This window comes from Camelus ferus, chromosome 32, assembly GCF_009834535.1.
Source record: "Camelus ferus isolate YT-003-E chromosome 32, BCGSAC_Cfer_1.0, whole genome shotgun sequence".
NCBI classification, from domain to species: domain Eukaryota; kingdom Metazoa; phylum Chordata; class Mammalia; order Artiodactyla; family Camelidae; genus Camelus; species Camelus ferus.
The window spans coordinates 660872-668399 of NC_045727.1; the positions used below are offsets into that span (position 1 = coordinate 660872).

The window sequence follows — 7528 nt, forward strand, 5'->3', positions numbered from 1 at the left end:
CACGAGGACGGGGATGCTGTCTGTCTTGTTCCCTGCTGTCTCCCTGGTGCCCCAAACAGAATCTGGCACATTGTAGATGCTCAGCAAATGTTTGTTGAATGACTGAATGACAGCATATTAGCAGTAAGCATTTCCCAGGGCATTTGCTAATGGTAGTTCCACAAAAGGAGCTCATATGATTATTCCTCCTTTTGGGGTGAGGCATCTGAGATGCTGAGAGGGGAAGGAATTGGCCAGAGTTCACCCAGTTTTTCAGGGTGGGGCCAGCAGCAGAACTTAGACCTCTTCTGGCCCCAGCCGGGGAACAAAACCCTCTCTCTCTCCCCTGTCTCCACTCCAGCATTGCAACTTGAGCTTTTATACACAGTGGTTTTCAGAGCCTGTGGTTGACATCCAACCAATAAATAGATGGGTGGAGAATAAATACCTCTTGTAACAATGTCAACAAACCTCTTCAAGGCCACTCTAGGGGGCTTACTTCTTGGAAAGGGGCCTCACCTCTGCTTTCAGAAAGAGCTTCACTCTGGAATCCGGGCCGCATGGAGGAGTTGCTCCTGGAAGGGTATTTCCACATTCATCAAACGTAATTATTTCCTCAAGTCAAATATTTAAATAGCGCTTTAAGGACTCCAACAAAAGAAAATGAGTTTTAGAGGAAATACACACCACACACACAGACACACACATACACACCCCCACCCCCCAAATTCTTTCCTCAAAACATAAGCTGGAAGGATTTTATCTGCTCTCAGAGGGAAAACTCAAGAGGTTTAATTTAAAACTTGGGCGGGCTCATAGCTTTTCAATGGGGTGGTTGTTCCGTAGTCAGGGAATGAGATAATAACAAAATGGTCTCGAGCCCAGTGTTTGGTTTGGCTTCAGAAATTCAAACTGGTGTTCTTCTGAGTGCTTTCGGGGCCCCGTGTGCAGCTCAGCTGGTATCTCTGCAGGTCAGAGACCAGATTTGCAATAACACTTATGCAATCGGAGACTTCCAGGGGAACACAGGCAAAGTGATTGCCTTGTGCTCGTGTGCAGAGCAGACCTGGGACAAGGACGTGGATACCTACCCTGGGGGCTTGTCACCCCGCCCCCAGGCGCCCAGAACCTCCGTGTGGGTGTGAAATGTGGGTTGAGCAGGACTGAAGAATGATCTGCCGTTATCTGGAAGCCCCCTGGCCCGACAGCCTCTTTGGATCTGTCGGGGTTCATAATTCTCCCGCTGTCTCTGTCAACCCACTAGATGGGAAATCCAAAACTAGCTTCTTACAGATTCAGCCTGCGTCACCCCAGCATCGCTGGGATTCCTTCCAGGTGGATTTCATCGGGTGGAAATAGGCACAGCCATTGTGTGAATGCTGATGACTGGCTTTCCTCTTTGCTTTGCTTTCGTTCTGCTTTGGGCAGTCTTGGGAAAATGTTCATTTTTGAAAGAGCAGGGCTTTCCAGAGTCAAGTTCAGGGTGCAGGGCCCCTGGGTAGGACGTTTTGGTGGCTGTTGTTCTTGGAATAACAAGCACTTTGGGGACAGCCTCTGCCTGGCAGGTGGCTGGGTGGGAAGGCAGCTTTGGGGCTGAATCGCCTCTCAACGGGGTCTCCCCATGGCATCTAATTCCGGGGCATCAACGTCCCTCTCGAGGGCTTGGTTAATCAATGCCCTGGTGTCCTGTAATGAGACTGGGGCGAGATTCCAGCAGGGGCAGGTGAGGCTGGTTCTCAGGGAGTGCCCCTCTCAAGAAACAACTTGTTTTTCCTTCTGCCAATTGGCTGTTGAGTCTCGAGGCCTGGGGGCCCTCCCAGGGCTTTCTCTAATCATGAATTCTCCCCAAAGCCTGCCCCTTCACTCATGCTGGGACAAGCCCTCACTGAGCCTCCAGTCCTCACCCACCAAAACCCATCCTTGACCTTGATCTTGACCTTACCCTCACCCTCACCCTCCTGGGAGTCTGGGCAGCTGGAGGTGAGGCCTCAGTCTGCTGCTGAGGCTGCTGGAGTTTCCCATGCCCCTGGAGTCTCCTGACTCACCTGCCCTCCTGGGCGGCTCCCGCATCACCCAGCAGTGATCACAGAACCTCCTGCTTGTCAGACCCTCCCTGAACTCCCTCCGGGTTCATGTCCTCAGGCTGCCATGACTAACTGAGCCAGATAGGAGGTGGTTTAACGCAGCAAAAACGTATGCTTTCCCAGCTCTGGAGGCCAGGAGTCCGAAATCAAGGTGGTACGCTCCCTCTGAAGGCTCCAGGAGAGGCGCCATCTTGCTTTTCTCCTGGCTTCCCGGGGCTGCAGGCAACCCTCGGTGCTCCTTGGCTCGAGGCTGCCTCAGTGGCTGTCTCCTCTCTAGGTCTCCACACCAGTCCTTGGATTTCAGGCCCACCCTAATCCAGTGTGACTTCATCTTCACCAATTCTGTCTGTAAGGACCCTATTTCCAAATGAGATCACACTCACAAGTTTTGGGTAGACATGAATTTGAGGAGGACACTCTTCCACCCAGGAGAGTTCCCAAGGGCCTTCACTGTACCAGACATTGTGTCTCCCACTTAGTCCCCACAGCGACCCACAGAGGCAGGTACAGTTAAAAATTCCCATTGCACGGATGAGAAGACTGAGGCTCAAAGTGGTGCCGTAGCAGGTGCCCAAGGACGCACAGCTGGAGAAACAACAGAGCCGTGATTTAAACTCTAGTCAGCCTGACTCGGAGCTTCTCTCTTGTCTAAACTTTTACAGAATCTGGGCCCCTGAGTATTAAATACAAAAGAAGCCCGAATAAGAATGATCACATTTGCAGCCTCATTTCTTTGAGGCACTTGGGTTTTAGAGCCTCCGTTCAAAACACTTGGACCCAGCCAGCTGATGCTGGGAATACAAGGAAGTAAAAGTTTTCGTAGGCAAATCTGTAGAGACAACACAGATTGGTGGTTGTCAGGGGCTGGGGAGAGGAGGCAACAGGGAGCAAGTCTTTAATGGGTGTAAGGTCTCCTTTTGAGATGCTGAAAATGTTCTGGAACTAGACGGGGCGGTGGTTGCAGAACATTGTCAATGTGCTAAATGGCCCTAAATTATACTTGTTAACACAGTTACTTTTATATTGTGTGAATTTCATCTAAATTTTTTTCCCCTGCCTTGATACCTTTCCTTTATCTAAAATCTCACCGCCAGAGTTACTCTTTGGTCTCCAGGTGTTGTAAATGCCGCCACTGGGGTCACTTCCTTTGTTGAAAGGTGCTGAGCTAACGCCCAGGCTCAGGGTGGGACATCTCAGTGGCCAGCTGTCTTGTTAGAGAGAGGAGGGACTGGGATGGCAGACAGGCAAGTTTGGCTTCGTTATTTTGGGGGGAGAAAGGGATATAGGAAAAGTGAGGTCAGCTGGAAGGCACATTGAAGTTCATCTGCTTGTTTTGGCCACTGGCCAGTCCAGCACATCCCTGTCCTCACTCCATCGACTGTCCCCAGGACCCTGGCCCTGCCCACCAGGATAGCTGGGGTCCCTGAACCATCAGTCCTAGAAGCTCAGCTTCCTGTGTATTTGCTGAAAGGCCTGATACAGCAATAGCTCAATTTTATTGATCGTGTCAAAAGCAGTAATTCAAGAAAGCTATTTAAATTCACGGGAGGAAGCCAGAGCAATTATCCGCGTCTGCATCAGATTCTTCATCATTTTTGTTATTGGCTATTGAGCGTGGAGACAGACGTTTTGTGTCGGGCTGACGTAGCAGCATAGGGGCTGGTGAGGGCTGGGGTTTTGTTTGCAGCCCAGGCGAAAAAATCACAATCAACAGTTCGCCGGTTATAAATCTATATGCATGAAGGTTTATAGGGTGTTACCATGGGGGTGTGCAGGCACCCAGTGGTCTAAATTCGTTTTGTCTCTAATCCCAACCAAATCCCCCTGGCATATTCCCACGGCCCCTATTTCAGCACATAACATTGTGATTTGTGATGGAGCAGGTGATTTTTTTTTTTTTTTTTGCAGTCTTTCCCACATAGTTAAACTTTAATGAAAACTTAAATCACACCGGAATTCTTGCGGGTGACAAGTGGATGAGATCAGTAGAAGGCACAGTGAGTCTCTCTGGGTGGGCTGAGCCAGGGTGGAGGCAGGGGAAGAGGACATGCCATCCACCCTCCGCCGCAGCACCTTGGACCCCAGCAGATAGCATCCTCTCTGGGCAGGAGTCATGATTAATAAAGCTCTGAATCCCTGGTACCTGGCATAGTGCCTGGTACACAGCAGGTGCTCAGTAAATAATTGAATGAATGACTGAATGAGCTGGGTGAGTTGCTTCCTTTAAATTGTGGTGTGCCAAACTCAGTTGCTCCATTATGTCACGATGTCACAGTATTCTGTGTGTCTGTGCTGGACATCTTCCACTCGCCTCTGTAGGCCTGCTCTTCACCCCTTTTCCATTCTGCTCTGTACAGGCTGACCCACGTGGGTCCCAGCCCTCTGGCATCCAGCTGGATTCAGCCAATGGGAGGCACCAGCTGGAGGTTGGAGGCGGGTGGAGAAAGAGGCCAGGGTGTTTATTCCCCAGCTGTCTCTCTACCTTGCCTCAGGTCGGCTGCATCCTTTCAATAAAGGATAAGGCTCCTATGGGATGGTCTTTATTATTATTATTATTATTATTATTATTATTATTATTATTATTATTATTATTATTATTATTATTATTATTTTTAGTGGAGGGACTGGGGATTGAACCCAGGACCTCTTGCATGCAAAGCACGTGCTCTGCCACTGAGCTATCCCCTCCCGTGGGTGGACTTCTGCTGTAGCTCCCTGCTTCAGGTTCTAGTAAGGCTCTCACCCTTGTTCCCTTCAAGTACAGTAACAGCTCCCCATGTTGCTACAGGGGGTGGGGGTACCACCCCCTGCCCATACTTTTACAAAGAGTCACTTTGTTAGGTTTCCTCAATTTCCCATCTGAGTGTGCCCTTCTCTGTTTTCTACTGGGGTCCTAACTGATAACATAGCTAAAGCGTTACTCATTATTATCCCTTTAAAATCAATGGATGTGTTTTCATGGGAGTACGGGCTTTGCCTTGCCCTCAGCAGTTCTCAGGAGATGCTGTCAGACCAGCAGCCTAGAATCTCCTGGGAGCTTGTTAGAAATACAAATGCTTGGGCCCTACCCTAGGCCTACTGAGTCAGACACTCTGGGAGTGGGCCCAGCTACGTGTGTTTTCCCAGGCCCCGCCCCCCCAGGGGATTTTTGACACACACTCAAGCGTGAGAACCGCTGCTCCAAGTAATAATTCCTGCAGATCATAGGTTTGGTGTGTGTGGTCCACACTGCTGGTTGCTCTCCCAAGATCCATTCTCCCCTCCTTTCTTTCTAATAAAACCCTAATTTTGTTTAGGACAGCACTGCACCCAGTTTAAACTCCACCTTTTCTAGCTTTCTTTGTAAGTAGGGGTGGCCCATGACCTCGGTCTGGCCAAATGAGATGCAAGCGGATGTCTTTGGGTGGGACTTCCGTGAAGGCTCTTCAGAAAGTGGAAGATGGGGGTGGGGAGCAGAAGGAACTAAAGCAGATCTTTCCCCCTTTATTCTCTCCCTTTCTGCCTGGAATTTAGATGCAATGCTGGAGGTAGAGCAGCTGCCTTGTGCCCATAAGGTGACCATTAGAATAAAAAGCTTAGAAAAGGGAGGGCCTGAGTTTCGATGGCATGGTGGAGCTGTCTCTTATCACAGAGAAAGCAATTCCTTATTTGGGTGAGCCACTGTGATTTGGGTTTTCAGCTATCTGTAGCCAAACGCGGTTCCTAGTTAACATAAATATGTAACTATGATAGTAAAAAGTGTTCTTCTGTGTGTGCTTCTCCAAGTCACCTCGCAGGCCATGAAACCCTGTTTGCACGAAAGCCTCATCATAAAGGCAAGATGCCGCTTGAGATTAGCAAAAAAAAGGGTGGCTTGGGAGAGAGCCGGGTACCTAGCAGACGCTGGGTTTTATATGTTTGTTTATACCTAGCTCCCTACAAAAGTGCATTGGAAAAGACTTCCGGAGTCAAGTTAAGCTGAAATTAAATTGAGAGAATTAAGGAGACCTGGGAGGTCTCAAATGACATTTCTGCCCATTGTCATTTTCATCATCACCAGTCTCAAAATCTCTAGGATACTCACCATTCACAGGGCCACGTGCCTGGCGCCAGGGATTCCAAAGGGACTGGTGGCCTGATCTGAACTTCCAAAGAGTAGGCAAGAGGAGAGACTAAGAGGGCAGCAAAGCTGTGTAATCACAGAAGACTGCTCAGAGGAGGTGCCATTTTGACTGGCAGCTAGGGTTAAAAAGGAATGTCCATTGCCTGAATACCTACTTTTCCCAGGCACTGTGTAGAGGCTATTGCCAGCCTCATAACCTCTCTGTGCAAAAGGGATTACCACGAGGAAACTGAGGCTCAGATAGGCCAAGTGACTTGCTCAATGTCACATAACAGGTTATGGGTTGAAGCATGCCTGGCATGTAGCAATTGCTCTGTAAGTATTTGTTATATTATTTTTGTGTGTGTTATATTATTGTTAAGAGGGGACGATACAGGAATCAGATCCTTACTGAAATGTTTTGCACCACCTCCCTATGAAGGCAGAAGTAGTTACCGACGTGTTTTAAAGTAATCATTCCCCTAAGCCCAGCGATTCTGGAGGACTTTGAAAAATTTCCTGCCCAAATTGAAGGGAGGATGCAGGGGTGGGGCAAGGTTAGGGAACTTTCAGCGTGGACAGACAGCCCTCTGGACTTGCTTCCTGGGTGGGAATGAGGAGCTATTTTTGGCCATTGAGTAGGGAGAGGAGGTGTTTCAAGAGTTTGTTGTCTCGGGTAGTATATGGCGCCACATTCTTGCTATAACTGAAGGACTCCACCCTCCCCACTCCAGTGCTGGGTAATAAAGGAGCAGGCGCCCAGCATGAGCTGAGCCTCCTAACAGCTGATGTGGAGATGAAAAAAGGACCCAATCAAGCTAACAGCCCTTCTTGGCTGCTCGGCGATCCTTGCACTTTGTGCTGAGCTGGGGAAACTACTGGCCGTTTGAGCTCTCGCACTCTCTGGGGAACAGGTGCGAGAGGAGGGGCGACTGCTGGGTCAGACTTGAGAGAGTTTGAGCCCCTGTGGGCTGTGGAGAGGGGAAGTTCATTCTAGACAAGCCCAGTGCTCTTCCAGGCAAGCCCAGTGCCCTTCCATGCCTGAAGTAACTGATGCCCGTGTTCATGGAGACGGTAGTCTCTTTCAGTGTGATGGTCTTGCTTTGCCCCATTTTATAGATGAGAAAACTGAGGCTCAGAATGGAAAGTGAGGCACTCAAGCTCATACAGCTGGAAAGTTCCAAATGTGGACCAAGTCTGTCTGACTCCAAATCCCATGTAACTTTTGTTATGTAGGTAGCCTCACAGATCTGGTAGGAACAGGGTGGAGGAGATGGTGTGCTGTCAGGGTGGAGAAGCCAATTTGGGGTGCGACCAAAGGGAGCTGAATCTGGGGGCTTTGTACATGAGAGCGAGAGCAACCTAGATGCAGGCAGTTGGAGGA

General features: G+C 49.4%; 1 non-coding gene across 1 annotated transcript; it reads right to left on the reverse strand.

Moving 5' to 3' along the window:
• Positions 1–4679: 4679 nt before the first annotated feature.
• TRNAA-UGC lies at positions 4680–4751 on the reverse strand. The gene has a single exon. It is a non-coding gene; the product is annotated as a tRNA-Ala (tRNA).
• Between the last annotated feature and the right edge of the window lie 2777 nt (positions 4752–7528).